A 16,763-nucleotide genomic window follows, 5' to 3' on the forward strand; every position below is an offset into this window, starting at 1 on the left:
ATCGTTTACGCAAAAAATGGTGGGGAGGCTTCCTGTTTTGAAACTGAATGACACACAGTTTAGATGCATCATCCGTCTTTTACCAAAAATAGGGATCAGCAGATTTGGATAAGAGCCAATCTTCCACTTGATATTCCCACCCAATGGTTATTGTTTGTGGCTTGCCGCGACATACTACAGTCACAAATGCGACAAGAACTAGTGCCAATGCTAACTGCCTTAATGATAATCAGAGAATATGGCATTGCATTCACATACAGCTACAGTGTGCCCTACTCCTAATGAGAGGCAGTATGTGCCATAGCAACCCACAATAAACTTTTAAGTGAATTAGAATCTGCTTTTTTAGAAGGAAAAAAAATGTACCCGATTTTATTAAGGCATACAATACCAAACCTCAAAACTACAAAGATACCACAATATGTTACAAAGAAAATCGACCGACACATACTGGACACATTTTGAAACAGAGGAAAATCTCTCTCGCTTTCATTCTATCTTTGGTTATCTACTTCCTCTTCCCCTACCCCCTCTTTTCCCTCTCTTTCTTTCTTACACTCTATAATATTGATGCGGGTAATTAGTACCATAGACACAAAGTTTATATTTCTTGTTACTTTTGTGCTCTGTCGTGCATAAGTAAGGCACCTTGTTGATAAATCAAAAAAATACAAATGTAAGGACTTTTTAAAAGAAAAAAAGATGGATGCAAGGACTGAGACCAATGAAGGACATCTTTTTTTGCATTATATGTGAATATTGACGAGGAGGAGACATCTCCCAGGAGAAGGAGAAACCAGGGAGATGGATGATGTATTCTTTCGTGGCGTTTCATGTCGGGCGGCGGTCCGTACATCAGCACCCCTTTAATCTGAGCCTCAAAATTGGCTGTGGAAAGGGGAAGCAGCATGACCTCCATACGTCCTTTCTGGTTATGTGTGTGTATGGGGGGGGGGGGGGGGATGAAGGTTAAAGGGGAGTTGGGACATGGATGCTATCTGAATGGTCTTAAAATGCAACTGTAGCATTTCCAACAATATAGTTAGATTAACTGTGCAGATTAGATAAGACATTGTCATGGTAAATGGTTTGATAAAATGGCTGTAAACTCACTTTGCTATAAGCAGTGAGTTTGAAGTCTCGAACGATGAGAAAAATTGATTTGTGGTACACAGTTCAGCAAGGATAGGATTCAGCTCTATGTCCGTGGCTGAAAAAATGACCTTTGTTTGTAGTGAGAACCAATGTGGCTACCTCACTAAGCTGAGTGGTTTGTGAAACCGCCACGAATACCAAAGATTACTCCAGCCTGCCAGTCCAATGCTGCCTGGGGGACACACCAAAAAGAGCCCCCCTCTGCCCCAATGCTGTTACAGACAGACACAATGACACAGTTAGACACACTGACATATTCCATACACACACAGTGCAGTCAGGCTGCATTGTGCCACAAAGGAGGAGGTGGCTACCATGCAGATTGAGTTGAGTGCCTTTTTCCTTCAACCACGGGTGGGACTGCTCTGGACACACACACGCACACGCACACGCACACACTCATACATAGACATTACATTCAGTATTAGATGGACAGAAAGGGGGGCCAAATAAAGGGCGTGGGGGCTGTGTCAGCATCTTCTTTCATGTTGACTTTCCATCTTGATACACTAGAATCCAAGCACTTTATCATGAAGGAAGTCTAGAAAACATTTTCTATTCACTATTTATTTGAGACAAAAAATATGTTACTTCGAATTCCTTCAATCGCTTTGTTACCGCACAGTAGTTGCTGTCGGAGTAGCGCAGAGCCCTAGTTTCTGTAGCCTGGTGTTCTTCTGCTCTTTGTCCCTTTACCCCTCCCAACAGAGATATTTTTATGTAACAGAAAGGGAGGAGGTTAAGGGCTTGACAAAAGTCAGAAGTGACCAGGTTGTAGTTGTAATATCTCACCACTGCATGCCACTCTCTCTCCACACCTGGTGCCAGAACTAATGCTGCACTGGGCACTGGAACAGTCATTGACAATTATAGACTGACACAACTTCCCTCTCCCTCCACCCCCACCCTGTCTACTCTTCTCACACATCAACCTCTCCCCCTGGCCAGAGCTAAGACTTGGTAGGCATGTGTTGACAATTAATTCTGAAATACCTCAAACCTTTCATGTAAAGTTTATGTAATTTAACTTAAAATAGTAATGCTAATGATAACAATGATTATGATACTACGATACTATGATAGTTAGTTTTGGAACTTGTAACTTGAAGCTTTATACTGTTACATTTTTGAATTTGTTTGCTCATTTTCTTGTCTGTTTCCTGCTTGTTTTGCTACGGCATGTACTTAATGTTTTCATAAAGGAAAGACATTGTGAATGTTTCTGTGGAAGTTAAAATGGGAAAAGAACAAGGGACAGGAGAGAAGGCTATAAGAGGAAGGAGAGAGAGAAAGAGTGCTACAAGAGCTACTTTAACACATAGTTAGCTCAACTCTGAGAGGTGTGTTTTTTCAAAGACAAAAAACCCCAGATTTGGATCGAATTCAAAAAAGTATCATTTGAATATCAACCAAAGGAAGACCTTTTTTACTCATCCTAAGCTTTCTTCTGCCATTTTGTTCTCTTTTCTCCAAAACAATTTCACAGTTACTTTTGAAGGTTCCTGAGTGTGTTCAAGTACTCCTGATGTTATTAAAATATAAAAAACAGCACCTCTCACTGAAAGGGGGGTGCAACCTTTTTTTCTGCATGGATATTGTATAACTGTATAGAAACCTACAGGAATTACCTGTGATTTTGTGGGAGAGGAGGAAGGAAAGACTGGGGGTGGGGGGGTGGGGGGGTATTTGGTAAAAGGGTGGGGTTGGGGTTTGGCGTTGGAGGGGTCTTTGTTTTTAGACTTTTTGTCACTGTTGGATTCACTGGTTGTGTGCATGTGTTGTTTCAACCCTTTCCCCCTCCCCAATGTATATACATCCTGACAATAGGGGGCAGTGTGCTGGGGAGATTCCACTCCTCCTCTCCAATCAATCTCATTCAATCTCATTCCTCAGCCTGGCTACTAACAAGGTCCTGTTGGTGGCTGTCCTGCTTTTCCAAGGCCGGGTTGTTTCCTTGGAGTTAATCAGAGGGACTAAGCCACAGGCCTGGGTGTAGCTGCCTATATGTACTGTATGTCTCATCCTTTTCTTTCATCTGTGTGTGTATGTGCGTGTGCATTTGAATTTATGTGGGTTCTAATCTTTTTCATGCAAAATGTAAACATTTACCAACCAACCAGTACGTTGGCAACTGACCCCTCCAACCAGAGATGTTCTCATCTTCTGTCAAACAGCATATGTGCATCATTTCCCCTTGGGATGTAAAGTTGCCAGTCGGCCTGCAGTCAGACCCCGTTACCACCCCCAGTCACACTGTGCTCTCCCTCTTCTGGTACCTGTTAATCAATCAGAACCAAGTGTCTTTGTGATGGTAGAAGACAATCAGTTTCAAAACAAGGAAAAGGTAGAGAGAGGACAGGCCGGTAGGGGGGATTGGGAGGAGAAATCGGGAAAAGAGGCTCTCCGGGTCGTTTACTGCTGTAGTGCCCCAACTGCCAAAATAAGCCCACAACCCACTACCCCACACTCCAATCCGCTCCCTATCATAAATGTCATCACAAGCCACACATGTAGTAGGGTGGCAAGTAGCCCAGTGGTTTAGACTGTTAAATCCTGAGCTGACTAGGTGAAAAATCTGTCAATGCGCCCTTCAACAAGGCGCTTAACCATAATTGCTCCTGTAAAAACCACATTTTTAAAACACAAAAAAACAGTATTCACTTGACTCCATGTTAACCCCACAGAACAAAGTTATACAAGCAGAAACTGTATTTAAACCATTAACTTGTATTTGCTGAATAACAGTAATGTTTTAGCTAGTTGCTTTTGTTTGAATTTACACTAACGAAATACAAAGCTCTGTCTGCTAAATTACTAAAATGTAAAATCATCCCAAACATTTAGCCCTTACCTTGAGAAACTCTTACTCTGACATCCCTTGTCTATAATAAGAACCAATTTCTGTTCAAGAAGGACACACGACAACATTCCCTCTCACCTGTCGGTCTCACGTGCCTTCACTCACTGGCACTGCATTGTGTGGGAGAAAAACTACACAATTCAGTGCAAAACAGCTATCACTACATTTCCCATCTAACCCCTCTCCTTCTGATCTAATGTTGACAAAACCAGCCGTGAGAGATAAGAGGATCTGGCTGGTGGCTTTTGCACAGAAATCTATGCAAACACCTGACCCCCCAATCATAGTCATTGCTGCTGGGTCAGAGTGTACAACCTTCTATCCCCCACCTACCCTTTCCATTTCATAACCCCTGCCCCCTCCCGGTTTCTCCCAGAGTGGGTCTAGCAGCTCCAGACACTCAGGGTACCGTTGAGTGCCTGGAGAGGAGAGGCACTACAGCACTGACTCTCTAGTGGGTACCAGACTGTGTTTTTACTAGATTTTAGAACGGCCCCAAACTGCCATTGACATGACATGGAGTCCATGCCCATACACGGGTAGCCTAAATCATTTTGCTACATGGTCACATGTTACAATGTTGGATAGTCTCTGTTTAGGGACACGGAAGGCCCCAGTCAATCAATGCAGACATCCAAATGGACCATCATTTTCACAAGTTTCAAAAGGCAAGGGTGACTTTCAGTAAACACATACAAACTCATACAGACACACACACTCACATACATGGAATTAAAGTCTGCCATTTGAGAGCGTATGCTAAAAACCAAAGACGAAATCAGAGGTATGAAAATCTGACGACTGAACCAAGACAATGGCCAGCTCTCAAAGCTGCTCTATTGATTCCGTGAATGATTCTAACACTGGCCATGTAAACATTCACTCACACACACACACACACACACACACACACACACACACACACACACACACACACACACACACACACACACACACACACACACACACACACACACACACACACACACACCTGTGCGCCCAGCCTCTGGTCTGAGAGCCTCTTTTCCCTCCTCCCACTGCAGAAGCCGGAGAGCCTGTGGATAACTTTTTGTTTAGCTCTAATGGAGACTTTTGAGATGGGACAAAAATCTGAGTAATAGCTAACTGTTACAGAAAATAAAAACTTAAAAGGATAATATGGGTAAATTGCGTGTTTTGAAATAAATTAACAAATAAAACAAGGATAAACATCTTTGCTGTCTCAGTTTGGTTTGTTGCTTTTGAAAGGATGGAATCTTCTATGGGCAAACACAAAAATATATCCCAAAGCATGGTGCACACATCCTATCAGTGGAGGCCCCTCAGAGGAAGAAGGGGAGGACCATCCTCAAATCAAAGTTAATTTCATAAAAATAATAATAGTGAAACATTAAAAAAGTTATCCTTTTCAAAAAAACTATATAAAATACACTATATATACAAAAGTATGTGGATACCCCTTCAAATTAGTGTATTTGGCTATTTCATGCTGACAGGTGTATAAAATCATGCATACAGCCATGCAATCTCCATAGACAAACATTGGCAGTAGAATGGCCTTACTGAAGAGCTCAGTGACTTTCAACATGGAACTGTCGTAGGATGCCACCTTTCCAACAAATCAGTTTATCAAATTTCTGCCCTGCTAGAGCTTCCCCGGTCAACTGTAAGTGCTGTTATTGTGAAGTGGAAACGTCTAGGAACAACAACGGCTCAGCTGCGAAGTGGTAGGCTACACAAGCTCACAGAACGAGACCGGCGAGTGCTGTAGAGCGTAAAAATCGTCTGTTCTCATTTGCAACACTCACTACCAAGTTCCAAACTGCCTCTGGAAGCAACGTCAGCACAAGAACTGTTCGTTGGGAGCTTCATGAAATGTGTTTCCATGGACGAGCAGCCGCACACAAGCCTAAGATCACTATGCGCAATACCAAGCGTCGACTGGAGTGGTGTAAAGCTCACCGCTATTGGACTCTGGAGCAGTGGAAATGCGTTCTCTAGAGTGATGAATCACGCTTCACAATCTGGCAGTCCGACAGATGAATCTTGGTTTGGCGGATGCCAGGAGAACTCTACCGGCCCCAATGCATAGTGCCAACTGTAAGGTTTGGTGGAGGAGGAATCTGGGGCTGTTTTTCGTGCTTCGGGCTAGGCCCCTTAGTTCCAGTGAAGGGAAATCTTAACGCTACAGCATACAATGACATTCTGTGCTTCCAACTTCGTGGCAACAGTTTGGGGAAGGCCCGTTCCTGTTCCAGCATGACAATGCCCCTGTGCACAAAGCGAGGTCCATACAGAAATGGTTTGTCCAGATTGGAGTGGAAGAACTTGACCGGCCTGAACAGAGCCCTGATCTCAACCCCATCAAACATCTTTGGGATGAATTGGAGCACCGACTGCAAGCCAGGCCTAATTGCCGAACATCAGTGCTTGACCTCACTAATGCTCTTGTTGCTGAATGGAAACAAGTCCCTGCAGCAATGTTCCAACATCTAGTGCAAATCCTTCCCAGAAGAGTGGAAGATGTTATAGCAGCAAAGGGGGACCAACTCCATATTATTGACCATGATTTTGGAATGAGATGTTCGATGAGGAGGTGTCCACATACTTTTGGTCATGTAGTATATCACCAAATAATTGATTAAAACACGCTGTTTTGTAATGAAGGTCTACAGTAGCGTCAGCAGCACTCTGTATGATAGCACCATGGTGTAGCCGAAAGAGAGCTAGCTTCCGTCCTCTTGGTACATTGTCTTCAAATGGGGCGGCAGGGTAGCCTAGTGGTTAGAGTGTTGGTCTAGTAACCGAAAGGTTGCAAGTTCTAATCCCTGAGCTGACAAGGTACAAATCTGTCATTCTGTCCCTGACCTGGCAGTTAACCCACTGTTCTTAGACTGTCACTGAAAATAAGAATTTGTTCTTAACTGACTTGCCTAAAAAAATACAAAGCCTAGGCTCATGGTTCTCACCCCCTTCCATAGACAGTAATTTTGACAACTTCCGGAGTACGTACTCCAACAAATCAGAGCTCTTGCAGCATGAACTGACATGTTGTCCACCCAATCAAAGGATCATAGAATTAATCTAATACTGAAAGCATAAGCTACAGCTAGCTAGCACTGCAGTGCATAAAATGTGGTGAGTAGTTGACTCAATGAGAGAGAAAGACAAAAGTTGAACAGTTTTGAACAAATTCATTTCTTCCAAAATTAAGGAGAAGCAAGAGAGAGAGCGAGAGAGAGAGAGAGAGAGAGAGAGAGAGAGAGAGAGAGAGAGAGATAGCTAGCTCTACGCAGCCACACTCCACAGTCCTGTGTCTGGTCAGGAGAATAATCTAAGGAACACAAACCAAAATACAATATATATAAAATATTATATCATACATTCATATCATAATCATCACATTCAATCTGCAGCCTTAGACAACAATCAACAGTGATTGCTAAACTCCACAGGCCTCTGTTGACGTCCATTCCATGAATTCTAACCACAATGGTGGCAGAGAACACTGATGCTAAGGTGACGGTAACGGCCATGGTCTGGTAGTCCAGAGCAGAGTTATAGAAAACCCCCAGGGGCATGAAGAAGAGGACCAGGGAGGTGTAGAGGGCATAGAACAGGGTGGCAGTCAGCAGCCAGGGGTTGAACAGCTCCTGTCACTGGCCAACCTTATGGAGCTCAGACTGCCCTCTGCACTCATCTCCTGTAGCAGGGAGGAGATCAACAACAGTATGGTAAGGGTCAGGAGTGTTTCCATGACCACATGGAGTAAAATAAACTCTGGGCCCCTAGGGCCCTACCCTAGGGGGAGGCCTTTCTCTTATCTCTTACCTTCTCAAAAAAGCCCAGGCATTCTACTGGCATGTCGGTGTAGAAGACGTTGTACAGGATGATGAACCAATTCTCATACAGAGACTGGAAGAAAACAGCCCAGAAAAAGGCAAAAACATTGGGGTCTGTTAAAAAAGGTTGTAGTTCCATTTATGATGCAAAACCAATGTGACCAGTTGGACCATCTAACCTGGGCACTGAAGCCATTGAAGAAGCTGAACCAGATGTGTACCAGAGCAAAGCCGCTACCTACATTACCTCTACTAACCTGTACCCCAGCGCATTGACTCGGTACCGGTACCCTCTGTATATAGCCTCATTATTGATATTTACATTTTTTATTTTTAAAAATGTATTTTATTTGGTCAATATTTTCTTAACTCTTTCTTGAACTGCACTGTTGGTTAAGGGCTTGTAAGTACGCATTTCACGGTTGTATTCGGCGCAGGTGACAAATAAAGTTTGATTTGATTTGTACAGGAAGTAGCGCAGGAAGACAGCAATGTTGCGGTACGACCAGCTTCTGTGGACCAATAGGAGTCTCTATAGGAAGCTGAACTGGGGCAGGGCATAGTCAGCATTCTGCACTGCCTGACCCCCCTCTACACCAGCCAAACCTACCCCTATATGAGCCGGTAGAGGAAGGAGAAGGGGGAGAGGGAGCGAGAGAGAGGGAGAGAGAAAACATGTTAAATACAACCTGCCTTCGAACAGACATAATTTCACTGCCAACCTCTCTGTCCATCACACTCACCGTTGATCAGGTTCACATTGTTGGCATCTTCGCCTATCGCCATGGTGATGGAGGTGGTGTGTTTCCAAATGAGCATGACCACATCAGCCTTCTGGCCCGGAGTGACACGACAACACAGCACTGACTGGCACAGCCCTCCCAGGGACATGAACCTGGCGTCAAACTCTGCCTGAACACTATCAACATGACACTGCCTTTTGTGTGATGCTTTTCTTGAGAAGAAGCAACAAGAGAAGGCAGCCTTCAGATAAAAATAGTGTTTACTAGACTCAGAGCAAAGAAATTATACAGATCATCACTAAGCTATAAGATATTCAGTCTTGTAGTCTTAAGACGAGCTCTAATAGTCCTTATCCATATGTTTACCAGTTCAGGGCCGGTGAGGACCAATGCTGATTTCTCTCCAGCCATCTTTCTGTCCACACGCCATAGTTATGTCTCTTTGCCCTTGGAGAAAGTCCTCTCTGGATCAGGAGAAGACTGCCTGCGGGAGGAAACACACTAATAGATACAGCATATTGGAAAAATATAGTCAATGTGTGTGTGTGTCCGTGCATGTTGTGTAGCCGTGTGTGTGTCTGTGTGTGTCATGTAGCTGTGTGTGTGTAGTGTAGCTGTGTGTGTGTGTGTGTGTGTGTGTGTGTGTGTGTGTGTGTGTGTGTGTGTGTACATATGTCTGACCTCAGTTCCTCCCCTTCTAATAGTCTGGTATCAGGATCCAGAAGTCTGCAGGAGTATCATATGTTCACCGCTGTCTCTTCAGAGAGAAAGAGAGAGACAGTGACAGAGAGACAGACAGAGGGATTGATGACTGAGAAGAACAGAACATTGAGTTTTCTCCACTCAGTATGGTGTGGTTCCATACCTTTCTTGTCCCCGGTCAGCACCCAGACTTGGAGTCCAGTCTGTCTGAGCAAGGAGATGGTCTCAAGGACCCCGTCCTGCAGCCAGTCCTCTGTAGCCGTCACCCTTAAACCTAGCACCTGCACAACAGGAACCAGGATATACAGAGAGTTTATCACTATGATAGTGGATCACATTACAATTATGTAAAGCTTTCATGAGTTTCCTTGATTGGCATCATCCGTTGGAGCATAGTGGTTTTCATCAAATCCCATCGTATGAACATACTGTAACGCAGTACCCTGATTATGAGGATTCCTTTACATCTCTCTCCATGTCGTCAGACAGCTGATCCAGCATGTCCTCATGGTTACGGGTTGTCAAGGCAGTTCCACTCCTCCCATTAGGCCTAGGTACAGTATGTTCAATATGTTTAGTATGTTCAGTGTGTTCAGTATGTTCAGTATATGTTCAGTATGTTCAGTACGTTCAGTACGTTCAGTACGTTCAGTACGTTCAGTACGTTCAGTACGTTCAGTACGTTCAGTACGTTTAGTACGTTTAGTACGTTCAGTACGTTCAGTACGTTTAGTATTTTTAGTATGTTCAGTATGTTCAGTATGTTTAGTATTTTTAGTATGTTCAGTATGTTCAGTATTTTTAGTAGGTTCAGTAGGTTCAGTATGTTCAGTATGTTTAGTATGTTTAGTATGTTTAGTATGTTTAGTATGTTTAGTAGGTTCAGTAGGTTCAGTAGGTTCAGTAGGTTCAGTAGGTTCAGTAGGTTCAGTAGGTTCAGTATGTTTAGTATGTTTAGTATGTTCAGTAGGTTCAGTAGGTTCAGTATGTTTAGTATGTTCAGTAGGTTCAGTAGGTTCAGTATGTTTAGTATGTTTAGTATGTTTAGTATTTTTAGTATGTTCAGTATGTTCAGTATGTTTAGTATTTTTAGTATTTTTAGTATGTTCAGTATTTTTAGTATGTTCAGTATGTTCAGTATGTTTAGTATGTTTAGTATGTTCAGTAGGTTCAGTAGGTTCAGTAGGTTCAGTATGTTTAGTATGTTTAGTATGTTTAGTATGTTCAGTATGTTCAGTATGTTCAGTATGTTTAGTATGTTTAGTATGTTCAGTATGTTTAGTATGTTTAGTATGTTTAGTATGTTTAGTATGTTCAGTATGTTCAGTGTGTTCAGTGTGTTCAGTGTGTTTAGTATGTTCAGTATGTTTAGTATGTTTAGTGTGTTTAGTATGTTCAGTGTGTTCAGTGTGTTCAGTGTGTTTAGTATGTTCAGTATGTTTAGTATGTTCAGTATGTTTAGTATGTTCAGTGTGTTCAGTATGTTTAGTATGTTCAGTATGTTTAGTATGTTCAGTATGTTTAGTGTGTTTAGTATGTTCAGTGTGTTCAGTGTGTTCAGTGTGTTTAGTATGTTCAGTATGTTTAGTATGTTCAGTATGTTTAGTATGTTCAGTATGTTCAGTATGTTCAGTGTGTTTAGTATGTTCAGTATGTTTAGTATGTGTAGTTTGTTCAGTATGTTCAGTAGGTTCAGTATGTTTAGTATGTTTAGTATTTTTAGTATGTTCAGTATGTTCAGTATTTTTAGTATGTTCAGTATGTTCAGTATGTTCAGTATTTTTAGTATGTTCAGTATGTTCGGTATGTTCAGTATTTTTAGTATGTTCAGTATGTTCAGTATGTTTAGTATGTTTAGTATGTTTAGTATGTTCAGTATGTTCGGTATGTTCAGTATTTTTAGTATGTTCAGTATGTTCGGTATGTTCAGTATTTTTAGTATGTTCAGTATGTTCAGTATGTTTAGTATGTTCAGTATGTTCGGTATGTTCAGTATTTTTAGTATGTTAAGTATGTTCAGTATGTTTAGTATGTTCAGTATGTTCAGTATGTTTAGTATGTTCAGTATGTTCGGTATGTTCAGTATTTTTAGTATGTTAAGTATGTTCAGTATGTTTAGTATGTTCAGTATGTTCAGTATGTATAGTATTGTATTTTTAGTATGTTCAGTATGTTCAGTATGTTCAGTATGTTCAGTATGTTTAGTATGTTTAGTATGTTCAGTATGTTTAGTATGTTTAGTATGTTCAGTATGTTCAGTATTGTATTTTTAGTATGTTTAGTATGTTCAGTATGTTTAGTATGTTCAGTATGTTCAGTATGTTTAGTATTTTCAGTATGTTCAGTATGTTTAGTATGTGTAGTATGTTCAGTATGTTCAGTATGTTTAGTATGTTCAGTATGTTAAGTATGTTTAGTATGTTCAGTATGTTTAGTATTGTATTTTTAGTATGTTTAGTATGTTCAGTATGTTCAGTATGCTCAGTATGTTCAGTATGTTTAGTATGTTCAGTATGTTTAGTATGTTCAGTATGTTCAGTATGTTTAGTATTGTATTTTTAGTATGTTTAGTATGTTCAGTATGTTTAGTATTGTATTTTTAGTATGTTTAGTATGTTTAGTTTGTTCAGTATGTTCAGTATGTTCAGTATGTTCAGTATGTTCAGTATGTTTAGTATGTGTAGTATGTTCAGTATGTTCAGTATGTTTAGTATGTTCAGTATGTTTAGTATGTTCAGTATGTTTAGTATTGTATTTTTAGTATGTTCAGTATGTTTAGTATGTTCAGTATGTTCAGTATGTTCAGTATGTTTAGTATGTTTAGTATGTTCAGTATGTTCGGTATGTTCAGTATTTTTAGTATGTTCAGTATGTTCGGTATGTTCGGTATGTTCAGTATTTTTAGTATGTTCAGTATGTTTAGTATGTTCAGTATGTTTAGTATGTTCAGTATGTTTAGTATGTTCAGTATGTTTAGTATTGTATTTTTAGTATGTTCAGTATGTTTAGTATGTTCAGTATGTTCAGTATGTTTAGTATGTTTAGTATGTTCAGTATGTTCGGTATGTTCAGTATTTTTAGTATGTTCAGTATGTTCAGTATGTTTAGTATGTTCAGTATGTTCAGTATGTTCAGTATGTTTAGTATGTTCAGTATGTTCAGTATGTTTAGTATGTTTAGTATGTTCAGTATGTTCGGTATGTTCAGTATGTTTAGTATGTTCAGTATGTTCAGTATGTTTAGTATGTTCAGTATGTTCAGTATGTTTAGTATTGTATTTTTAGTATGTTTAGTATGTTCAGTATGTTCGGTATGTTCAGTATTTTTAGTATGTTCAGTATGTTCAGTATGTTTAGTATGTTCAGTATGTTCGGTATGTTCAGTATTTTTAGTATGTTAAGTATGTTCAGTATGTTTAGTATGTTCAGTATGTTCAGTATGTTCAGTATGTATAGTATTGTATTTTTAGTATGTTCAGTATGTTCAGTATGTTCAGTATGTTCAGTATGTTTAGTATGTTTAGTATGTTTAGTATGTTTAGTATGTTCAGTATGTTCAGTATTGTATTTTTAGTATGTTTAGTATGTTCAGTAGGTTCAGTAGGTTCAGTATGTTCAGTATGTTTAGTATGTTCAGTATGTTTAGTATGTTCAGTATGTTTAGTATTGTATTTTTAGTATGTTTAGTATGTTCAGTATGTTCAGTATGTTTAGTTTGTTCAGTATGTTCAGTATGTTTAGTATGTTCAGTATGTTTAGTATGTGTAGTATGTTCAGTATGTTCAGTATGTTTAGTATGTTCAGTATGTTAAGTATGTTTAGTATGTTCAGTATGTTTAGTATGTTCAGTATTTTTAGTATGTTTAGTATGTTCAGTATGTTCAGTATGCTCAGTATGTTCAGTATGTTTAGTATGTTCAGTATGTTTAGTATGTTCAGTATGTTCAGTATGTTTAGTATTGTATTTTTAGTATGTTTAGTATGTTCAGTATGTTTAGTATTGTATTTTTAGTATGTTTAGTATGTTCAGTATGTTCAGTATGTTTAGTTTGTTCAGTATGTTCAGTATGTTTAGTATGTTCAGTATGTTTAGTATGTGTAGTATGTTCAGTATGTTCAGTATGTTTAGTATGTTCAGTATGTTTAGTATGTTCAGTATGTTTAGTATTGTATTTTTAGTATGTTCAGTATGTTCAGTATGTTCAGTATGTGTAGTATGTTCAGTATGTTTAGTATGTTTAGTATGTTCAGTATGTTTAGTATGTTTAGTATGTTCAGTATGTTTAGTATTGTATTTTTAGTATGTTCAGTATGTTTAGTATGTTCAGTATGTTGAGTATTGTATTTTTAGTATGTTCAGTATGTTTAGTATGTTCAGTATGTTTAGTATGTTCAGTATGTTTAGTATGTTTAGTATGTTCAGTATGTTCGGTATGTTCAGTATGTTCAGTATGTTCAGTATGTTCAGTATGTGTAGTATGTTCAGTATGTTCAGTATGCTCAGTATGTTCAGTGTGTTTAGTGTGTTCAGTATGTTCAGTATGTTTAGTATGTTCAGTATGTTCAGTATGTTCAGTATGTTCAAGGCTCTCAGACAGGACAGGGCAACAGCTAGAAGAGGGCAGGAATATACCTGACGAGATGTTGCATGAGATCTGTTTGTTCTGCTTACTCTATGTAGTGTGTGTGTGTGTGTGTGTGTGTGTGTGTGTGTGTGTGTGTGTGTGTGTGTGTGTGTGTGTGTGTGTGTGTGTGTGTGTGTGTGTGTGTGTGTGTGTGTGCGTGTGCGTGCGTGTGCGTGCGCGTGCACGTGCATGTGCGTGCGTGTGCACGTGTATGTTTGTGTTTTACATCTAAGGCTTTCTCAGTGCTCTCCAGATGTGGACAGTCTTTTTGTAGTCTCTCCAAGATCACTATGTCAGCACCTTTACAGTATAACTTCAGCCCTCCCTCTGGCTCCCGCACTGCACACACAACAACATACATCAGAGGATAGAACAGAGCTACACATGTCAGGAGAATACATCAAGACCAGAGACTGGGGGATAGAGAGATGAAGGGAGAGAAAGGGAAAGGTGCCAGGATATGGGAGCTGTGGGGCAGATGCATCCAGTCTCACTCAGGTAGTCACTAGATAGCCATGCTAGAACGTACAAAAGAGGCAATTCTGTCAGATCTTTTGAGAAAGTACATAATTAGGGTATATTTGTTAGGGGTAAGCTCAGGGTTATATATTCATCCTTCTAGCATGGTCAAATGGTAACGTCAGTCTCACCCAGTACAGACATGTCTGGTGAAGTCGAGCAGGGTGAGGGAGCTGGTAGTGGCGTTTGAGGCCCAGCTCACTGACTGTCAGAGAGTCCCTGGTCCTGGAGAGGAAGACCCAGCCCAGCTCCCTGCCTGCCCACACCAGGACCTCTTCGTCTGGGGATGCAGCCTGGTACACCAGGGCGCCTGGAACAAACACCATAAAACAGAACTGTATTTCTGTATCAGGATGACATGCAGTTTCCTACTTCTTGAGAGAGTTTAGTACAATTTTGTTTTACTGTATAGGAAATGATTTACCTAGTTAAACTAACTACACAACAATTACTTGTTTGCCTTCACATTTCTTCCATTCTGGCAGAGTGTCAGTGCAGTGAGGAACTTTCTGCTCTGTGTGCACTGCTGCCCCCTCAACCTGTCCTCCCCCGCTGGTCAGACAGATACAGACCCCCTCAGGAGAATAGGTTCCAGCTCAGGTCTAATGTCTGGGGGAGCCAGAGGTGGGGCAGAGGGGACAAAGGTTTGTTTGTTTGTTTACTTTACTTTATTTAACCATTATTTAACTAGGCAAGTAAGTTAAGAACAAAATCTTATTTACAATGAAGGCCTGCCCTGGTCAAACCCTAACCCGGATGACGCTGGGCCAATTGTGCGCCGCCCTATGGGACTCCCAATCACGGCCGGTTGTGATACAGCCTGGAATGGAACCAGGTACTGTACTGACACATCCAGCACTGAGATGCAGTGCCTTACACTGCTGCGCCACCCGGGAGCCCTTCCTTCCTGACGGATTTGACTATGTGCAAATAATACTGGACTGAACCTCATAACGTATATAGTATGTTTTTCTCGACAATAATATGGAACATCTAAACCTGGATCATTACCTGTGATTCCTCTGCACTGATTGACGCATCTCCTGAAAAAATAGAAGAAAGAGAAATGAAGGCATTTGCAGATAGAGTGGGATAGGGGGCTGTCTATTCTAATACCAGACAAAGAGTAGTAGTAGACAGTGGGCAGATGGGGAGTGTGATTCCAGCCACATTTCAGATCACACCTTGACTCTAGAGGGCTGGACCATCATTAAATATTTAGCACTTACAGGCGTTTCTATTTGAATATTTAAACATTTACGAGGGTGCCATGATTTGTCAAACAGTGCCCAGAACTTCCAGTCAGCCTGTAACTCAAACTCTGAGTCTGACACTCACATATGTAGGTCTGGGTCATTGGTCAGATGCAAACAAAAGTGAGTTCAGTCTTTCCAAACCAGGGACCAAACTGAGAACCCTCTGCACAATAACACAAGGTACTTCAGACCCTAGTAGTGGTGAAACCAAATCTAACACATACAGACAGATGAAGGCTGCTTCCAGGTCATAGGCCATCCGTACTAGATAGTACTAGATGTGTGACAGACAGAGACATTTCAGATGAAGTATGTGTATACAGTAATATAGGATTGGAGGAGTCAATTCCAATCCCCCCCCCCCCCCCCTCCGACCCCACAGCCAGCAGTAGAGCCACCAGCAGCAGGAGCAGCACTATCTGAGATCACAGACATAGTACATGAAGTTAAACACACAATAATACACAAAAACACTTTTAATACACGAATAAAACACGTTAGTGTGTTTAGTGAGACAAGACAAGAGGCGCATATAACTCAACAGATAAAACCATCTATCTCCATAACTCTCACACTGCTTTACTTCATCATCCTCTCCAGGTTTCTATCACTCACCTCAATGACGACCTCGTTCAGAGCCTATCACTCACCACAATGATGACCTCGTTCACGTCTCTATCACTCACCACAATGACAGCCTCGTTCAGAGCCTATCACTCACCACAATGACGACCTCGTTCAGGTCTCTATCACTCACCACAATGATGACCTCGTTCAGGTCTCTATCACTCAACACAATGACGACCTCGTTCCGGTCTCTATCACTCACCACAATGACGACCTCGTTCAGGTCCAAATCACTCACCACAATGATGACCTCGTCCAGGTCTCTATCACTCACCACAATGATGACCTCGTTCAGGTCTCTATCACTCACCACAATGATGACCTCGTTCAGGTCTCTATCACTCACCACTATGATGACCTCGTTCAGGTCTCTATCACTCACCACAATGAGGACCTCGTTCACGTCTCTATCACTCACCACAATGACAGCCTCGT

Source organism: Salvelinus fontinalis, chromosome 14 (genome assembly GCF_029448725.1).
Source record: "Salvelinus fontinalis isolate EN_2023a chromosome 14, ASM2944872v1, whole genome shotgun sequence".
In the NCBI taxonomy this organism is placed as follows: Eukaryota; Metazoa; Chordata; class Actinopteri; order Salmoniformes; family Salmonidae; genus Salvelinus; species Salvelinus fontinalis.